The 21,050-nt window shown below is 37.3% G+C and overlaps 1 protein-coding gene across 6 annotated transcripts in view; it reads left to right on the top strand.

The window, feature by feature from the left end:
• kcnq5 (potassium voltage-gated channel subfamily Q member 5) overlaps positions 1-21,050 on the top strand; it is a 425,255-nt gene that overhangs the window by 119,982 nt on the left and 284,223 nt on the right. The window contains exon 2 of one of the 6 annotated variants that reach the window (XM_062969057.1): positions 12,965-13,104. The exons of 4 other annotated variants lie outside the window; for them this stretch is intronic. The gene's annotated coding sequence lies outside the window, so the exon portion shown is untranslated. Of the gene's footprint in view, positions 1-12,964 lie in introns of all 6 variants that reach the window. One more of the 6 variants, XM_062969056.1, reaches the window with a different exon arrangement.

Raw genomic sequence — 21,050 nt, 5'->3', positions numbered from 1 at the left:
TGCTACCATCACAGTCTCGCTTGGTGAGGACATGAGAGTCTACTCAGGGGTTATTCCCCCCTGATGGAATTCCCTTTCATGAGAGTCTAGACTGATCCCTACCCTGTTTTCCTTTCGCTGGTAGAGGAAGATATTCATTTGTAGCCTGATTGAAGAAAGATGATTCTCCTGTATTTTGGTGTTAATTGATGGAAGATTGACTCCAACTCATGGTTACCCTATGAATAAGAGACCTCCAAGTTATCCTATCATGCTTAGGTGTAGCAGACTCGGGGCCAATTAACAATGGATGTAATGTGTCTATTCTATTTGGAGTAGCACAAAGATCCTGGGCAACAAATTACAAAATTAAAATACAATTAAGCAGACTGCAATATTAAAGCAACAATCAGATCGGCAAAGTAGAACCACCAACAGAAGTATAGCTGTGGATAGTTTGACTTATTTTCTTCCTTGCTTTGTATACTTCAGGCCTTTCATGCGTTGAATTCATAGGCTGTCTTTTTTAAGTGGGTATTCAGCAATACCAACTAAAATAATACTTTTACTTAGTGCAAATCACAATCTGCTAGACATACAGCTTGCTAATTGGTTTCTTAAAGGGGTGGGTTGGAGGGAGATACAAGCACTGAAAATAAAACTTAATGGGGACTTGGTTGCATCTTGGTCAGGGGTCCCCAAACTAAGGCCCGGGGGCCGGATGCGGCCCTCCAAGGTCATTTACCTGGCCCCTGCCCTCAGTTTTATAATATATTTTTATATCAGTTTTAATAATATAATATATTGTATATACATATAATATTGATAAAAATATTATGTTATACAATATAATACTAATAATAATACCATATAATAATATTAATTATATGTTATATATTACATATAGTATTACAGTATAGTGGTATAGTTCAATATAGTAATGTATAATGCTAATATTGTGCTATGCTAATAATATAATATATTGTATGTACATACAGCTGCTCTGAGTCCCCTTCGGGGTGAGAAGGGTGGGATATAAATGTAGTAAATAAATGTAGTAAGTAAATAAATAATTAATTTTAGACTTAGGCTCACCCAAATTCTGAAATAACTTGAAGGCACACAACAACAAAACAACAACAACAACAACAATCCTAATTAACTTGACTATCTCATTGGCCAGTAGCAGGCCCACACTTTCCATTGAAATCCTGATAGGTTTATGTTGGTTAAGATTGTTTTCATTTTTAAATATTGTATTGTTCTTTCATTGTTGTTGTTGTTGTTTTGCACTACAAATAAGACATGTGCAGTGTGCATAGGAATTTGTTCATATTTTTTTTCAAATGATAATTCGGCCCCTCCATAGTCTGAAGGATTTTGCTTTAAAAGTTTGAGGACCCCTGATCTTGGTATTCAAACCTGCAACCTGTATTCAAATATATTCTGGTTTTAACCCAAGAGAAAAAAAATATTGACATTAAAAAGAATACACTTAATCTCTCAGTAGAGATCTGAAGACATGGATAAAACACTGGTAAAGAGGGAGCAGGTTGCTAGTTTTTTCAAAGTCTTGAAATAGAAAAATATTGGAAATGCTGAAAGATTTGCTGGTGGGCGGGGGAGAGAGAACCTCTTATGAAAATATTTTATCTTTTTGATTGATGAGTGAAACTCATAAAGCAGTATTTTAAAATAATACTTAGAGCCAGTTTGTGCAGCTGCACATTTTTAGTATCCAAAAATAGTAATGTTATCTTTTATTATGCAAAAATCCTACAGAGAAAAAGAAAGAAAAACACAGAACAATAAGGGTACAAGTGCAATAGCAGAGAAAAGACTTGATAACATTAACTTTGATGAAAATCATCCAAGTCCCAGAAAAGACAAAACTATAAGAGTGGGACATTGATCTTTCCAGTGTTGCAGTGTAAGACATTCAGCAACAGAAAAGGCCATGGAGAATTCATTTCCACTAACTACCACTTAACTTCCAAGAAACTGGATAATTCAAAGATTGTTCCAGGAAAACATTTTTACAAGTAGTGACCTCCCACCAAAATATCCAGCTCATGTGCTTAAAAAGATGTGTGAAGTGGGTCACAGTAGTAGCAATCAACAGACTTATTGAAGAGACACTGTGACATCTGATATATTTCATACATAACACTGGCCAACACACATTTTGGTATCTCAATTTTTAATCCTGTTTCTGGGTATGTTTGACCCTCTGATTCCAAAAATGACACGAGTTTCCCCCTATCAGCTCTAGTTTTGGTGATAGATGCCATCTACCAATCATCATCTGGTCACCCATAGAAAACCATATTTTAAAAAACTACAGCTGATGCTGTCTATCCAATACAATTTTCTGAATCAGTGCCCCAAATAACCCTAGGAACAGGCCTAAAACACCAAGAAAAACCAAGACACTAATATTTTTTGTTATTGGGCTGTGTAATTATATCACAGCTTAAGAGCCATAAATGGAGCTGATATGGAAGCCAAGCCTACAGTTCACTGATTATATAGAAAAGGATAGCAGAATTCCTAATTTCATTTATGCCAGAATGATATTTCTTAACAAAAGAAATAATAACAAATAGGGCCTTTTTATGTGTAGATTCAGTAAGCATTTCCAAGAATGAAGAAGACATCAAGATTGTAAAAACTTCAATAGTTCACAATCAATTTTTTTTTTACCAATTGTTAAAAAGACCAATCAATTGATTGAATGTGAAAATTGCGTGAATCATACAGTCTATGAGAAATATGTTTCCAATGTTTCAGATCTCTTAACATTACAGGTAATTTAGTGTGCTAAAAATGGACCACATTATATCATGCTCCAAAGTCCTCTAAATACAGGAAAATGTAACTCAAGGGGTGGGGACTAAAGCCTCCATTAGCATGGTGCCGGAGCTCTCCTGGCACGTAGCAATGACGCGCCAGGAGAAAGGGGGAAATCGCTCCTTCCCCTCCCTTTTCCTGGCATGTCATTCCTACATGCCAGGAGAGCTCCAGCACCACACTAATGGGGCCGGGAAAGTTCTTTTATTTTTAAAAGGGGTTTTAAAGGGGTTTGTTTCTCTGTTCCCACGGTAGGTACCGGAAGAACATGTAGACAACACCTGAGAAAAGTTTGTGCTTCTTTATGGTGTGCAGAGTACAGTCTGCCCCCACCTGGGTTTTTAAAACCAGGTCAAAGTGGAATTTACCACTTTCTGGAATTGCCCCCAGATTATCTGTTTATCCCAGATTATCTGGTAGTGTGGACTCCTATAATCCAGTTCAAAACAGATATGGTTATGCAAACCGCAATAATGATTTGGCTTGCTGGATAATGCATACATGGGATGAACTATTAACATGTTACCTGAGGATAGTGCATACGTGGAACAAACTCTGGACAGTTCACCTGATGCAATGAGTAATGAGTTATATAAGTTACAAGGCAACTGCACACGTCCAAAAGAATTACAATAGTCAGCAAATTCCATTGTTAGCTCTCTGTGCACATGCTTCTGTAAAATTCTATAAATTGGAAAGCCACTACAGGCAAAGGGTAGCATTGCGTTTCTAGGCATTAGCTAACGTTGTCACCTGCTCTTGGCCAAAAGTAAATTATCTTGAAGACAACTTCTGCTGTCAGTCTCCTTTCTTCAGTCATGTCCAAACAAAATTCCACATCACTTTAATTAGAAATGTATATCTGTATAGATAGATAGATAGATAGATAGATAGATAGATAGATATATCGTGTTTCCCTGAAAATAAGACATCCCCTGAAAATAAGACCTAGTAGAAATTTTGCTGAATTGCCAAATATAAGACATCCCCCAAAAGCAAGACCTAGGAAGAGGGAGCATGTGCCTTTCCCTCCTTCTCCTTCGTGCTGCACACGCCTTCCTTGGCAGAGAAGGAGGGAGCCACTGGCACTGAGGAGGGTGCATGCGGCGCAGAGAATGAGGGAAAGGCACGTGCCTTTCCCGCCTCCTCAATCGCCCTGCGCACGCCTTTCCCACCTCTTTACCCGTAGACATGAGCGTAAAAAGAAAGAGCTATTCCATAGCATACAAGAAAGGAATCATGGAAGACTTTCAGAGCAAAAATCTTACTGCTTTTTGAAAAAATAAGGCATCCCCTGAAAATAGGACCTAGCACATCTTTGGGGGCAAAAATTAATATGACACTGTCATATATATATATATATATATAGATATATATATATATATATATATATATATGAATGAAATTCATCTTTGCTATAATGGCTGAGTCTTGTTTTGCTTAATAATTTTCAATTGGTTGAATATTATTGATTTACTTCCAAGATCCTGAGGACTGCATTTTTTCTGAGTCATTTCACCAAGTAAAAGGTAATCTAAACAGGATCAACCTTTTTCTCTTCCTGTATTTGAATTATATTTGGAAACTTTGGCCTTTGCCCTTGAATAAAACAATAATGTTAAAGACTTTATGTATTATTTTTTTTAGATTTGAAAATTATTTATATAATATAATATTTTATTCTTTACAGCAGGGGTCCCCAAACTAAGGCCCGGGGGCTGGATGCGGCCCTCCAAGGTCATTTACCTGGCCCCCGCCCTCATTTATAATATAATATTTTTATATCAGTTTTAATAATATAATATATTGTATATACATATGATATTGATAATAATATTATCATTTTATAAATACTAATAATAATACCATATAATAATATTAATTATATGTTATATATTACATATAATATTACAGTATAGTTGTATAGTTCAATATAGTAATATATATTGCTAATATTGTGCTATGCTAATAATATAATATATTGTATGTACATACAGCTGCTCTGAGTTCCCTTCAGGGTGAGAAAGGTGGGATATAAATGTAGTAAATAAATGTAGTAAATGAATAAATAAATAAATTTGGACTTAGGCTCGCCCAAAGTCTGAAATGACTTGAAGACACACAACAACAACAATCCTAATTAACCTGACTATCTCATTGGCCAGAAGCAGGCCCACACTTCCTATTGAAATCCTGATAGGTTTATGCTGGTTAAAATTATTTTCATTTTTAAATATTGTATTGGTCTTTCATTGTTATTGTTGTTGTTTTGCACTACAAATAAGATATGTGCATAGGAATTTGTTCTTTTTTTTCCAAATGATAATTCGGCCCCTCAACAGTCTGAAGGATTGTGGACCGGCCCTCTGCTTTAAAAGTTTGAGGACCCCTGCTTTACAGTGTTCCATTTTTGTATTGAAGATTTTAATGTTTTTAAAGATTTATGTGGTTATTTGATTAAGCAGTAAAAATCAAAGCTAAAGATTATGGAAGATTATGGAGTGCCTTTGCTGATTGGCAGTTCTGGTTGTGCCCAGATGCTGTTACTTATCTTGGCATGTAATTCCCAGAGGCATTTTTTGTAATGTTATAGGTGATGCTATTGGTTCTGCATTTAACTGAATTAATAAACAGTATTAGGTCTTAATGTGGGAAAAGTTCTTCAAAGTATTGCCAAAAGAGTTTCATTTAAATCAGGGCAATTAAAGCAATTGACTAAAACAGCCAAGGAAAAAGGTTGATTTGAATTATTTGTTTCACTCCCGTTTCCAACTTCCTATGTCATGAATTACCAAAGTTATTCATTCTAACTTGTTTCTATAACAAATAAAATATATCTCTTTGAGATTAAATGAAACCATTATACTAACAGGTCTAATCTACAACATATATTCAGTTACCCTTTTAATATAGAATCCATATCTGTTTATGATGGTCTAAGATTTAAACTTAATCATTTATTTGAAAACTAAAACCCTTCCTGGATTTAAAATGCATTGAATGAAAATATTATGTATGAGGGTTACATTTCTACAGTGACTTGGTCAGAGATTTGTGTAGGTTACAACTCCCACATTGTATGAATTTGAAAAGCCTGGAAACAGGCTGGTTAATAACTGGGCAAAATATTGCTTCTCCATAAAAGGAAAGGAAATGTCCATACTAATTAATTATCTAAATATTCATAATTTATGCAGCTGCAAATACAGTACTCAACTTGTTATACCTGTCTTTTGTCCTACTACCGATGTATCTAACATAAGAATATTATGTATGCTAGCCACTTTTTAAAAGATACTCTAATGCTCATGTCTAGAATATTCTATGAAATAGAAGATAGCATGCTCGAACTCAGTGGTTCAGTTCATGGATGATTTTTCAATGATTTTGAATGATTCCATAATTCAAGTTTACACTGATAGTTTTTTCCCTTGAACTTAGCACATAACATATTGTTGAATTAGAAAACAAGGTTCTCTATATCTGCAAGTTGGCAGGAAGTGGTGTAATTGAAGATAATCCAAGGCTAAACTTGGGGGCATTTAATGTAAAGATTTATTTAAATAACAGCAGACATACAGGGAATCAAGGTTCTGAAATAAAGGGATAGTATGCCTGAAAGCAGAAGGAAAAATCAATTGTGTTAAGAGAAAATGCAATATATTGGTTAAAAAGTCTTAAAACCAAGAATCAGATGAAGCTGAATTTTACATAGAGTATTTATAATGTCAAATATAATATAATATGCAAAATTACCTTTATAAAACTATTAACTAAAAATCTAATCTTCCACTACACCTCTAATTACATTTTAGTATGTTCCCAGTAACCTAGAATCTGGAGTAACCATTTAGCAAAGTTTTACAGCTATCTGTTCCAAAAGATCCTGAAGACACAGATCACATTCAAATTCAGTTCTATATTGCAAGATGGAAGTTCATGCAAAAAAGCAATGTTCCTTTATTTGGGGGGGGGGGTGATTTTGGGAACTTATTGGAGTATTACGTGGGTCATAAAGCCATTGAAATGAGCCATTGTGTCCATATTGGCAGGGCTGTCTTTATTCCAATCCATTGTCCTGTGAGTTCACCAAGCACTTTCCACAACAGCTACCTTTTGTTCACTGCAGAATCTGAACAATCTCTGGTCCTTTCTAACAAAAAATAACTAGTTGTGGTGCATATTAACTCAAACAAACAAAACATTCTATAACAACACAGCCTTCTATCCTAGCCCAAAATAAAAAATATTACCTGAATGACAAAACACACCCATTTTATTCAGAGAAGCTTGTTGAGTACATCACAGATCCTTTGCTCTTCCTGTCATTTTGAGTTGTTTGTTATTGTATATAAGAAACACGATTTTATTCCAGCATTGTATAGGATGTGACTTCAGCATCCAGGATTTTTTCTATGAGGGGTGAGGGTGGACTGTCCTGGAATCATCCCTCAGTGGATACCAGAAACCCACTATAAAAATAAGCCATAGTTTTCTATTATGTCTGAAATGATATTGAATCAGTAATAAAAGGACATAGGTTTTAAAGACCTAAATCCACTATAACAGAGTGCAAATCCCCACTAGCACAGGTCTGTGCAAGCACCTTTTGTAAGTTTACCCTGAAATATCAATCATAGTCTTGCAACCACAAAAACAGCCTTTTACTCCCTGCAGCTTCAAAATGTTCAAAGTTTTCTCATTTTTCAGCACTTGGCCATATACTCTTACAAGCTTCGAAGTTGTAGAGGTCAAAACTGCAATGCCTTTGCCTGCATGGAATGAATCAGTACATGCCCTGGGTGTTCAATTATCTTTATGAAATAGCTACTTCATGATTCCGTTGGTGTTTTCTGATCTGCACATGCCGTTCATAGCTTATTGCTTCACATCTAACGTGATTGTTTCCATAGGTTAAGGCATCTGATTTCTCCTGCTTTGGCACGCATCTACCCATTAAAATTGGTGTAATCTTTTTTTTCTTCAAAAAATGCTTGGCCATTATCCTATTGACTGGTGTTTGGATTTAGAATAGAAGCAACATTTTCTGTACAGCATTTTTCAGATCCAAAACTGGGATAAATAGGCTCACAAATTTCATACCTTTCTTGCTCCTTAAGTTATGTTAGCTCATTGGAGAATATACAAATAGAAGAGGGAAGAATAACACCAAACTACTCATTATGTTACTTTCGGGAGAAAAGAAATAGTAACAGGTAAATGATGTTTATTACATGAAAAGTAGCAGATTTTGCATTCATTACATTGTTTTACAAAGTGGCAGTCATTAGGACCTCATTACCACTCCCCTCAAAATCCCTAGCTCATAACAGGCGCAAATCACTACTTGTAACAGGTTACATATAAGTCTGCCAGTACTTTGTATGCTCTTTTAATGGTCATTTGGGACCAAACAATTTGGAGTTGGTTTCTCCAATGCATGTTATCACAGATCAAAGTGTTATATTCTTTGAAATCTATTCTTATAAAACTAATTTGATAATATTGCTATTTTCTAAACTAAACAGTTCATCAGTCTAGTGGGCAATGTATACATGTACAGTTCAGGGATATACCCTGCATTGTGTATAACACTTTGGAATATTTATAATTAGTAATAATGAAAAGAGTGCATATACTTTAGAGCAGGCATGGGCAAACTAAGACCCAGGGGCTGAATGTGGCTCCCTGGGCACTTATCTTAGGCCCAGCTCATTTTCCCTGTCCTCTTGTCGTACGGACATGATGGCCTGCCACCATTCATAAGGATGCAGAAGGGACTGGGGGGGGGGGGAGGCATGCAGCAGCTGAGAGCCCTCTGGAGCACTGTCAGCCACCGTATGTCTTGCCCATCTCCTTGCATAAAGACAGTGCGAGCGGCCTTGTCCTTATGTTGAGAGGACGGCCCAAGGAAGGCATGCAATGGCTGAGAGCCCTCTGGGCCCGGGCTGTGGTGCAGGCTGGAGAGCAGCTGCAATCAATCGCTGCAATGAATCACTCTGACCAGGAGGTCATGAGTTCGAGGCCTGGCTCGGAGCCTATGTTTGTTTGTCTTTGTTCTATGTTAAAAGGCATTGAATGTTTGCCTATATGTGTAATGTGATCCGCCCTGAGTCCCCTTCGGGGTGAGAAGGGCGGAATATAAATGCTGTAAATAAATAAATAATAAATTGACCATTGCCTATCTCGCCCTCCTCCCATCATAATGCTGAGAGGACAACCCAAAGATTGGGGGAGGAGGATTGGAGCAGTCGCTGCATGTCTTCCTCCCAGAATAAGGATGGGGTGAGTAGCAGAAGAACAACCTGAGGATGACCCGGGACCTACCCTGCCCCTTCCCAGCCCCACTCTCTCACAGGCCCTCTCCCTCCCGGGCCTGTCCCACCCAGTGCATGCCCGGCTGCCCTCCCTCCTGGCCCAACTCTTGGTTGGGCCCAGAATGCAGCCCCAAGGTGAAAAAGTTTGTCCATGCCTGCTTTAGAGAATGCTATATTATCTGTATTTATGCTCCCAGTAAAATTAGTGAGCCAATATTCCCATCTTAGATGGTTTTCAAACATAATGTCCAAGGTATTCTCTACATCCATGAGTGAAAAGGTGACTTTAACTTCCCACTGTGTCTCATAAACTGTACTAATTTTCCTATAATTACTGCTGTTGTTCTTAATTACAATAAATGGAATAATCAATCACTACTAAAAATTATGAATTAGCTTGATATTACTAAGGCTAGTACTAACAAGACTGAATTAGTTTGAACCTTACTGATTTGTAATTTGAATGAAAGCAGGGCCTCTCTTGACTATTCTTAAGCTCAAGAGCCACTTCCTAGAGTTGCTATGAAATTGACCCATTGGTCCTATCCAGAAATGCAAGATGAAAGCAAGACTTTCCTTCAAGCCTTGGTTGCTAAGAGCAACTGGAACTGATTCCAGAAGATAAATACTCTACCTACTTAGAGTTTAGCACTTACTTTGTGAGCTAAATAAAGAACTAAATTATAGAGAGAAGGAAGTTGCTTAAATGTGAAATATCAAGGCAGCAAAACCTAAAATTATTAACATAACCGAATTTAGAATTGACTTTCAAGTGCAGTGATTACAGTTGGTGGATTATTGCTTTGGCCATATTCAAAGCCCTCCACCATTTCAGTTGGATGGATTAGGTGACCCATGGGACCTCCTCTGATACTAAATTGTTCTGTGCTACACATTACAGCGCATTCTGTTTGGATAAAAGAATGCTTATTTCTAATAAAAGAATGCTTATTTCTAATGGTTCCTAAAATTGTTTTAAAGGGTTACAGAATGATTAAAGGCCGGTTGCTACCTTTAATCGTTCCACCATCTGAATTCATAATAGAATTACAGGCCATACAGTAACGGTCAGTTCAATCAGAGACTGATATTTTACATTGCGTGTTATTTGAAGTCTCCAGATTTAGCAAAGGTAAAGGTCATTGGAATCTTAAACAGGCATAAGTGATGTTTGGACATTTTCGTCATATGTGAAGCATTTAATTCAAAATCGTGAAAGCAAAGTTATGAATATGATACCATTGCACGTGTCGATGTCTACTACTGCACATGTGCCTAGGATGTACATTTGTATTTTTATATCCAGTTACATGGAACGGATCAGTCATGCAAGATTTCAACTCAACCCAAGGGTTGTGTTACACAATCAAAAAATACCTCCACATGGAACAAGGACAACTTGGAGTGGGGAAAATAAAATTATTTTTTCCTCATTTTGGAAAATAATTTGTGTATAAGCCAACTTCATGTATAAGTCAAGGACAGGTTTTTTGGGCAAAATATAGATTTTGATATGACTTGTGGATAAGTCGAGGATCATTCTATGGAAAGAGGAAAGCACTGGTGCTGTCTTGGGGGCCAGCAGTCCCTGGCTGCCACTGCTCTTTCCTTGCTCAGACATTCAAAAATACCTTTTTCCATTCTACTCAGAGAAAGAGATTGCTTCTCTTTAAATAAAAGTTAAGGTATGGTAACAGCAAAGGAAACATCCCCTTCTCTGACAGCTTAGGCCCCTTCTATATTGCCCTATATCCCAAGATCTGATCCCAGATTATCTGCTTTAAATTGGATTATAACTGCCAGATAATCTGGTATAAGAAGATAATCTGGGACCAGATCCTGGGATATAGGGGCAGTATAGGGGCCTTTGTCTGTTCCAGGAGAACCTAACATAAGTACCAGCCACCTGTGAGTTTGTCATTTGCACTATGTCAGCAATGGTGGGCGATTGTCGACGTTTTTCATGGCCAGAATAACTGGGTTGCTGTGAGTTTTCCAGGCTGTATGGCCATGTTCCAGAAGCATTCTCTCCTGACATTTTGCCTGCATCTATGGCAGGCATCCTCAGAGGTTGTGGGGTAGAATCATAGAAGAGACCTCGTGGGCCATTCAGTCCAAACTCTTGCCAAGAAGCAGGAAAATCGCATGCAAAGCACTCCCGACAGATGTTCATCCAGCCTCTATTTAAAATCCTCCGAAGAAAGAGCCTCCACCACACTCTGAGGCAGAGAGTTCCACTGTCGAACAGCTTTCACAGTGAGAAAGTTCTTCCTAATGTTCAGGTGGAATCTCCTTTCCTGTAGTTTGAAGCTGTTGTTCCGCGTCCTCGTCTCCAGGGCAGCAGAAAACAAGCTTGATCTCTCTTGCCTATGACTTCCTCTCACATATTTATACATGGCTATCATATCTCCTCACGTGGGGTTGCATAGCTTCCAACATACCTCACATCCTCTGAGCATGCCTGCCGTAGATGCATGTGACAAGTCAGGAGAGAATGCTTCTGCAATATGGCCATACAGCCAGGACAACTCACAGCAACCCAGTGATTCCGGCCATGAAAGCCTTTGACAATACAATATCTGTATGATTTTAAAATGATAGGGGTCTCAGAATGTTTAATTTTTTCAAATGAAGCTAGAATATGAAAGTTTGAAGTGGAGTGCCTTATGAGAGCCAGTATGGTATATTGGTGACTAGGGTTCAAATTCCCACTCAGCTTTTCCTATCTTACATATGAGGAGACAGTATGGAGAAGGGAGAGGAAATACAAAGTCTGGGGCTTTCCTTCTCTTACTTTGGAGGAAACGGGGGGGAAAGACTCACCTGACTCTATTTGCATTTCTTTTTTTAATACTGCCTTTCCTCTGAGGAGGGAGTGGGGAGAAAGGAGAGCCCCAGATCCAGCCAGATCTCATGTACACAAAGAAGGGGGGAGGCAAAAAAGGGGTGTGTGACTTTTTATATCCCAGCAATCTTTTAAGGAAAGCTAAACCTAAAATTAATGATGTGATAACAAAAAGTAAAATGATACAATTAAACAAGGTATCATGTTAAAACTCCATTGATTTTTAAAAAGTGTAAAATCTTTTAACACTTGGGAACAAACACAACACCCTTATTCACACCATAATAGTAGTTCCCCAAAGCTATGTAATAACTAAATATCTGTTTAAATTTTTTAAAAAGCATTTACTACCAATGAAAGGAAAGGAAAGGATCTCATCAGACAGGCAGGAGTAAAGCGAGGGCAATGGGGGAAAGGTGGGAAAGTGGGACAGCGGAGAGAACCGACAGGCTCTGTTCCTTCCAGTTGGGGTCCATGTCCTGTCTTCCCCTGTTGTTTTCCTCCTCAAATTGTCTTCCCTCGCTTCCTCCAGGGGCATTCTGGTCTCCATTTCCTCTCTGCTACTAAAACCAAGCCCCACGGAGTCCTGCTGGAAGTTGCCCTGCATCATGTGATGGGTTCTGCGGAGCTCCATTCTGGCAGCGGAGAGAAGCAGGGAGAAGACACTCTCCCTCTGCGTCTGATGAGGTCGTAAGAGGGGACCAGCCTTGCCTATTGGAAGGGAGTTCTGCAGCTTGGGAGCAGCCATGGGGAAAGCTTTCTCCTGTCTCCTTACCAGCCATGACCAAAAAAAGTTCTTCCCCAAGGATCTCTTATAGTAAGATGATATTTCAGATAGCCTGAACCTGAGTAACTAGTAAATGCTAGCAAATACTATTTATAAGCTAGATCACACATCAAAAGTCTGTCCGAAAAGGTGAGTGGGTATCAGTTAATAGTGGTTTGAATTGTACCTTTTTAATTTTCTTCATAGGTCCAGTCTTCTTCATTTCTACTTTGAACATCTACTTATATGATCTGAAGTAAATGGCCTAAGCATCATGGTCAGTGTTGGTAATATCACATCAACTCTGGAAATCCACTGAAACCTGGAGCCCGAGGACAAAGGTCCAGGTGAGTACTTTTTTTAGTATATTGTGGTGTTTCACAAAGTGTTCACTTGACTTTGAACCTAAGAGAAATAAGACTTTGCAAAATGACACAATATACTAAAAATATTTTTTAAAAGTAGCAACACTTCCCGTTCTCCCAACCCCACATTTCTTGAATTGTCCTGACTCAGCATAGACTGACTGCATGCTCCAGTGGACTTCCGTAGTTGTTGTGAAATCACCAGTATGGCGTAAGTAACACTTCTCAGATACAATTAATATGGTGCATGCCCTCATCAGAAACATCGCATCCAGAGGTGGAGAGTTGTGGTTAGGATGGGAGCCACTTTTTCTCCCTGTAACCAAAATTAGTCAAAAATGAAAATCAGCCAAGAAAAGAACCAGGACTGCCTGGAAGTTATTTCTCATCAGCACTTCTATTTAGCTTTGGGATTTTTTGGATTTTATTTGCACTTCAGAGCTGTATGTAAAATGCAGGGATGGGAGGGAAACTATTTGGATGTATAACACCAGTCCAGGCAGTAAGTGGAATCATTTTATGGATATATCACACATACACACACATATAGATATGGATATTTGGATTGCATGCTCTACTTGGGGTTGCCTTTGAAGAGGGTTCAGAAACTTCAGCTAGTCCAAAGAGCTTGCTAAATGGGGCTAGCTAAAGGGATCACACAACTCCCCAGTTGCAGCAGCTCCTTGCAACAGCTTCTTGCTCCCTATTTGTTTTCAAGCATAATTCAAAGTGCTGGAACATGACCTATAAATCCCTATATGGCTCAGGTCCAGGCTATTTGGCAGTTCATATCTTCAATGTACAAACTTGCTTGGGCTCTGAGAGGTCCTTCTCTCAGTCCCACCATCATTGCAATCATGGTTGATATTGATATGAAAGAGACCCTTGAACAGTGCTGTTGTTTTAATCCATTGCTTTACGTGGGATGCACTAGTTCTGCATCTAATCTCATTAGACCTTTGAGGCAAGGATGCTGTTTTGAACCATTGCTTTCAATAGGATCCTATTATTCTGCATCTAAAACCACTGGATCCTTGAAACAGGGATGCTGTTTTAAATCATTTCTTTCCATAGGAAGGAATAATCATTTCTATAAACAGGGATGACATCTCTCTGCTAAGTATAATATTATAATTGGGACAAACCAGCAAAAGGAAACTGCCTGTTCTCTGTTCTACAATGGCGTTATTACGCTATATCTGTCATTAATATTTTTTAAAGAAATCTGCAAAGGGAAGGAGTTATTATGCACTTCTGTAAAGAGGGATGACAGCTCATTGCTAAAAACAGCTCGCTGCTAAGGGCCACCCTTTGGAACACCCCTTTTCACCAAGGCAAGTTCCGAAATAGCAGATACTGCCACAGACCCCATCACATATTGCTTTGAGCCAAAATAACAGGTCCTTAGCGTTATTGTGGCTAAATTCACAAATTCTCCCAGAGATTATAGATCTGCTCAATTTCACAATTGCTCTGTGGTTCTGTGACTGGGGGGCAGGAACGATGACCGGAAGTTGTCTTATGGCAGCCGTGACTCCCAGTAAATTTACCATGATTGCCAGTAAAATGGGAGGGGAAAACTGTAAGTGTGATGAGGTGGTAAAACATTCTCCTGATTTTAAAGCAGAGACTTTTAAATAGAGGGTGGGGGAATGAGACTTGTAGGGTATTTGATTATTTTAACAATTTTTAATTTTTACATGTTATAAGGGATATTAATTGACTGGTTTGTTTAATCCTATTTTAATATTTGAATGTTGTACATTTTAAATTGCAATGTTTTTTTAATGTTGTAAGCTACTTCGTGTCTCAGCTGAGATAAAATCAGAATCATAGAATCATGGAATCATAGAGCTGGAAGAAACCTCATGGGCCATCCAGTCCAGCCCCCTGCCAAGAAGTGTTGTTGTTGTTGTTGTTGTTGTTGTTGTTGTTACCCAAAACTCTGCTTCTGCTGCATAATGTATAGAGCATAAAACATGAGAGGGATGTTTATACTTGCTAATATAGTTTCTTGAAGCAACAACTGAGACGTATAAGTTATAAAACAGAATAACAGTTTTTTGCACTACACATATTTCTATACAACCTATCAAAATATTTTCAAATTACAACTGAACATTTGAGTTATTAATCAGGTAACCTTTGTACTTTTTACCCTTTTATTTGCACTTTCCTAGTAATAGTCAGAAATGCAGTGGCCATGCTAGCTGGTGAATTCTGGGAGCTGTAGTCTGAAAAGTAAATTTTCCAGTCTGGCACAAACTATAAATGGACATTGCATGTTTTAACAATGAAAAAGCTTGCAATTATGACCCCTCTGCCATGGTTGTTTTTAGCTCTCTTTTCTAGGACAGATATGACATCTTTCCTCTTTCTTTGAGTCCAGCTCAGTATCTGAGACATGAACAATTACCTCCCTTGAGGGTCCTCACATGAATAAATAAATGCCTTCTTCATCTTTGTAACTGGAGCTGGTCTCAATATCAGATTAGTCATTGCCTCTTTGTGCAGCCACATCAGATATGCCTTCTGGTTCATGGTCACTGTCCTTATCACTGAATTTCAAGATTTCACTTTCTAAATCTCCAGACACATCCAGACAGATGGCTCCTAGTATCGCCAGTCAAATGACATTTTGCAACTAGTCTAGTTTTCCCTTCTTAATGGATTTTTTTGAGATAAGAAAAAAGACAGAAGAATTAATTTGACTGTTACAAATTGAAAGCAGGAGCATCTCCTTCCCTGTCCAATTCTCTGAATGAGGCATGATGCAACTGTAGAATAAATTTCCTATCTAAAAATATTTCTTTTATCAGAGGTTTTCTGAACTTCTCTGAAGAAGTCTGATTTGTTGCCCTACTTCAGCCAGCACAAAGTGAATTTAGAACCAGTGTGTATAGATCAATGATGAATCTTGAGCCCTTATAGATGTGAATCTGTTTGTTTCATTAATGATAGACAAATCTTTGGCATGTAACTAAAAGGGGAAATGAATCTATCATTGAGATTTAATATTGCATACACACATGTCTAGAACTAATTGTTACAACTAGAATAATTACAACTAGAGACACATTGAATCACTGGGGCCTGCATAATTCTTGATTTAGTACACTGCTAGGCGCTTTGGGTCCCATATGGGAGAAAAGCAAAATGTAAATTCAGTCACAACTGAATTTAACCAAATACCAGTTAAAATAAATAAAAACAAGTGCAGTTTAAAATATACAAAATGTTGTAACATTAAAATACAATTTAACTATAATATTGAATAGCTATTGAATTAAACACAGTTTAAAATGCATTTATTTTGTAAAGCACAGCATGAATCTGTTAAAAGCCTTTCCCTCAGCAGTGAGTCAACCGCCATTAGAACAAGTTATTTGGTTCTTTTCTTTCCTGCTTTCTTTCATGTGTATTTTAATCTATATTGAATGGTTTACATTATTGGCATTATTCTACTTTGATCAATGCAGTAAGTGCTATTCAAGTGAATATTTCTTTCTTTTCTTTTACTTCAGAGCAATCAGGAACAGTTGCATTGCAATTCAGAGGTTATGAATTAAAGCCTGAGAAATCTATGCTAAGAATATAGTATATAGTATTTTAATATGCTAGAGTCTAGAAAGTTAATATCAACTAAACATTGAACTGATGTTGCGTGTTCCTTCCAGGTATTTTAGGAAAGAACCTTAAGGAAAATCTTAATTGTGTCATTTGTAATAAGCACTCTGGTGAGGTAACACTGTGCATACAAATCTGACTGTGAAAAAAAATAGAAGCCATGGAACAAGCACTAAATGCTACCCTTCATTATTCTTTATCAGGACATTGGCTCCAGTCCATTTTACATTAGATGCATTTAAACTCCCATTGAAACCTATTCAACAAATCATTACAGATATTTTCATTAGAGCTCTGTATAAAATAGTTCCTATCATGTGTTGTGTATATTCTTGCTATGTGCGATATTTCCTATGTGGTTAGCAGAAGCTCAGTTTCTAATGGCATGCTTAAATGCATCCTTCTGTAAAACAGCTGGGAAGGAATAATGTTATGTTGCTGAAGCCTGGGGGTGCCTCTACACTATAGAATTAATGCAGTTTGACAGCACTTTAACTACCATGACTCAATGGGAGTTGTGATTTGTGAGGCAATATTGCTCTGGCCCAGTGGTTCTCAACCTGTGGGTCCCCAGGCCTACAACTGCCAGAAATCCCAGTCAGTTTACCAGCTGTTAGGATTTCTGGGAGTTAAAGGCCAAAACATCTGGGGACTCACACATTGAGAACCACTGTTCTTGCCAAAAAGGCTAAAAACTTTGTAAAACTACAAATCCCATGATTCCATTGAACTGAACTATTGAAGTTAAAAGTGGTGTCAAATTGTGTTAATTCCAAAGTGTAGAGATACATCCTGGATTTTTTTCAGTAAAATAAATCCTCTCCCCATGTTTACCATGAAAGAGGCTAGAAGCAGAGTGAATATGAGTTATGAAGCAGGAGATGTTTCAACAAGCTAGCCATCCACAACTGCCTCCTTACCCTTCTCAAATTTTCTTCAAGCAGTTTTTCACCTCAAGCTAATTGTAGAGCAGGAGAAAAAAAGCTGACGTAGTGTCTTGGGGCCTCATTACACTTGAGCATTTTCCCACTTCAATCCACTTTAAATGCTGTGACTACCTCCTGCAGAATTCTGGGGCTTGCAGTTTAGGGAGGCCCAGGGCTTCTCTGGATGAGCAGTTTAAAGGCCCCTCCCTAAACTACAAGCCCCAGAATTCTGCAGGAGGTAGTCACAGCATTTAAAGTGGATTAAAGTGGAAAAATGCCTTAGACAAGCAGAATTCTCCCATTTAAACATGAACACTGTATTATATAGCTATCTTCTTCAAAAATGTGATCTCTTCAGAAGAAAATATATTCATCATGTTCTTAAACAGCAACCCTAATCTCTTTTCATAGTTACCACATACAAGCTATGCGTTATACAGGATATGCGTTATACAGGAAGGCACTTTGGTTGCATTTTTGTTTTACTTTTTAAATAAATTGACACTGTAGACAGTGCAGTCATTTATATACCTGTTTTCTTGAAGAAATATATGACAAAAGGAAGTACTGCGTCCTCCTAAGAAATGCAAGCACTTTGAAATGGTCAGTGCAGGAAAGGAGATGAGTCGCTGCCATTGTTCCTTGCCAGCCACAGAACTCCCTCTGAGCACCTAGCCATCGTGGTTGCTGAGGTCAGAATGGATTGCTTTAGCCCTTCTTTGCTGATTGCATAGCTGCCCCATTATAACCACAGTGCAATGGTCAAGAGATCGCAGGGAGCTCCATGTGCGGTTCCCATCTTTATCAATCTGTAATACTGTGGACTGACCTTGGATTAAGCAGTGCCTAAATCAAACCAAGCCATGCTGGTACTAGAGCTTAGTTTTTGATACTAGTAAAAAGATGGATGTGCTCATCTGTGATAAGTACATGAGATTTATTAAAGAAGCCACACTGATCCCTTCCATAGAGAGTAGTTTCTGTGGAAATAGATCTGTTACCACACAATACAGCAAAATGCAGAATTTGCCTTTTTACTTCCTTGTAATTTTGCCGGTTTATCCTGATCCACAATCTGTCTGGTTCCAAGTATTTTGGACAAAAGATAGTCACATATTTTGTTGATGCTTAGACAATAGGCAATTTGCATGTAAAATAAATGAATACAATATTAAAGTGCAACAGTATAAACAGTATAAAAGTGCTACATAAAATACTTGTCCTGTAGATTTGGCTTATTGAAATTCAATACAATTAAATTGTTACACAACACATTAAATGTAAACACATAAAATTTATATTTTATTTAATACCACCAATCTATATTACCACAAAATAACATACCGTATATACTCAAGTATAAGCCGACCCAAATATAAGCCGAGGCACCTAATTTTACTACACAAAAATTGGGAAAACATTGACTCCAGTATAAGCCGAGGGTGGTAAATTTCAGAAATAAAAATAGATACCAATAAAATTACATTAATTGAGGCATCAGTAGGTTTTTGAATATTTACATAAAGCTCAAATTTAAGATAACTCTGATCAAATCATTATTCTCATCTTCAATGTAAATGTGCTTATGTATCCTTTTAATAATGTAATAATAATAATAATAATAAATACATGAGTAAAATAATAAATGCAATAAGAAGAAGAAGAAGAAGAAGAAGATCAGAGTGAAATAATAAATGTATTAATAATAAAAATAAAAATAGAGTAAAATAATAAATGTACCATATATTCTCCAGTATAAGCTGACCCAAATATAAGCCAACCAGGACCCTCACCCGAGTATAAGACGAGGGGGGCTTTTTCAGTCTTTTAAAAAGGGCTGAAAAACTAGGCTTATACTCGAGTATATACAGTACATTCAAAAATATATGAGAGGGAAAGAAAAACACCAAGAAAATAAAAATTATTATTCCACCAAAATGTAGGTTAAATTAAACAAGATTAGATAGTGTCTTCCCCAGAGCAATCAACTGCAATGTTAGAAATAAATGTTCCTCAAATGTTCATTCATACCAAGGTAAAAAGAGAAACCTTACAAGTTACTATGCATAAAGGATGCCCATCTTGTACTGTATCTGGAAACAGTCTAGCAAACCATCCTAGCATACTTGATAACCAATAAAACTATTAGAAGAAGACTAACTAATCTTCAGTTATTTTTCTTCCAAAAACAGATATGCATAATTTCAGAAAATATAACACAACATTTCCTTTGTCATTTGTTACTACTGATGGATGTATAAAATGAAGGGATAGGACTAAGAATGCCAATCATCATTTTTTGTGGAATGAGTACAGGAGTAGGGCACGCAGTTTAATCGAAGTGTGAAATTGAGTCCTTTGTCACACCATCCTGTCCAAGAAAGGCTGCATAAACATGTTTTCTGTTCAGTCACTAAATGTAGATGAAAGCCTTAAGGATAACTTCTTATATTTTTACCAGTATATTCATTTCCCAATGGTTTATTATATTTAATACCAGCAATCTATTTTACCACAAAATAAACATTTAAAAATATAGGCGAGGGAAAGAAAAAAACAAAGAAAAGAAAAAATGATTATTCCACCAACACATATGTAATACATAATCTGACTCAAGTTGGTAAAAGCTATAACCATAACTTAATTACACCATTAGAGTTTGTCTTTCCTGCAATATCTATGCATTTTTCCAGTCTTCAGAAAGTCTTCATCTGGCATACTAGTATCTTTAGAAGCCACATTAATTTGTCCATTTGCGTCAACTCAGCAAGTGAAACAATCCGTTCTTCCATCATTGGCGCTTTGGTCTGTTTCCAAATTTGAGCAAAGCATAGACTTGGTGGCGTTGTCCTTTACAATCCAAATCTTTAACAATAATGCTCAGCAGAAATATTTCTAGTATCATTACAATGTCTAGTTTTAATTTTTGAAATGAACAAAATCTTAGACCAGTAATTTTTCACCTTATTGCAAGTACATCAGATTTGAAAAAGAAATTCTCCTTTTCTTGTCATTCCCAACATTGCTATGAAAAATTCTAAGGACCTCATCACACTAGAGTTTGGAGCCTTTAAACAGCTCAACCAGACAGGTCCTGAGTCTCACCAAACTACAAACCTCAGAATTCTGCAGGAGGCAGAAACCAGATTTAAAGAGGATTCATGCTCTGGTGTGATGAGGCAGTAAGATGCTTTTACTGCTTTTGGGGGTGGGGGCAGGAGGGCTTAGTTACCAACTATATATTATCTTTTGCAGGTTTGCTTATATATTTTTGCACAAAGTAAATTTTATCTTTGCATCATATTTTCTCTCCTGCATTCATACAGACATTATGCCCAAACCCTTTGGGCTCACTGTATCCCATACTCTTGTCCG

This window comes from Anolis carolinensis, chromosome 1, assembly GCF_035594765.1.
Source record: "Anolis carolinensis isolate JA03-04 chromosome 1, rAnoCar3.1.pri, whole genome shotgun sequence".
NCBI classification, from domain to species: domain Eukaryota; kingdom Metazoa; phylum Chordata; class Lepidosauria; order Squamata; family Dactyloidae; genus Anolis; species Anolis carolinensis.
Note: the sequence above shows the minus strand (reverse complement) of the source record. Positions and strands in the feature narration are given on the sequence as shown.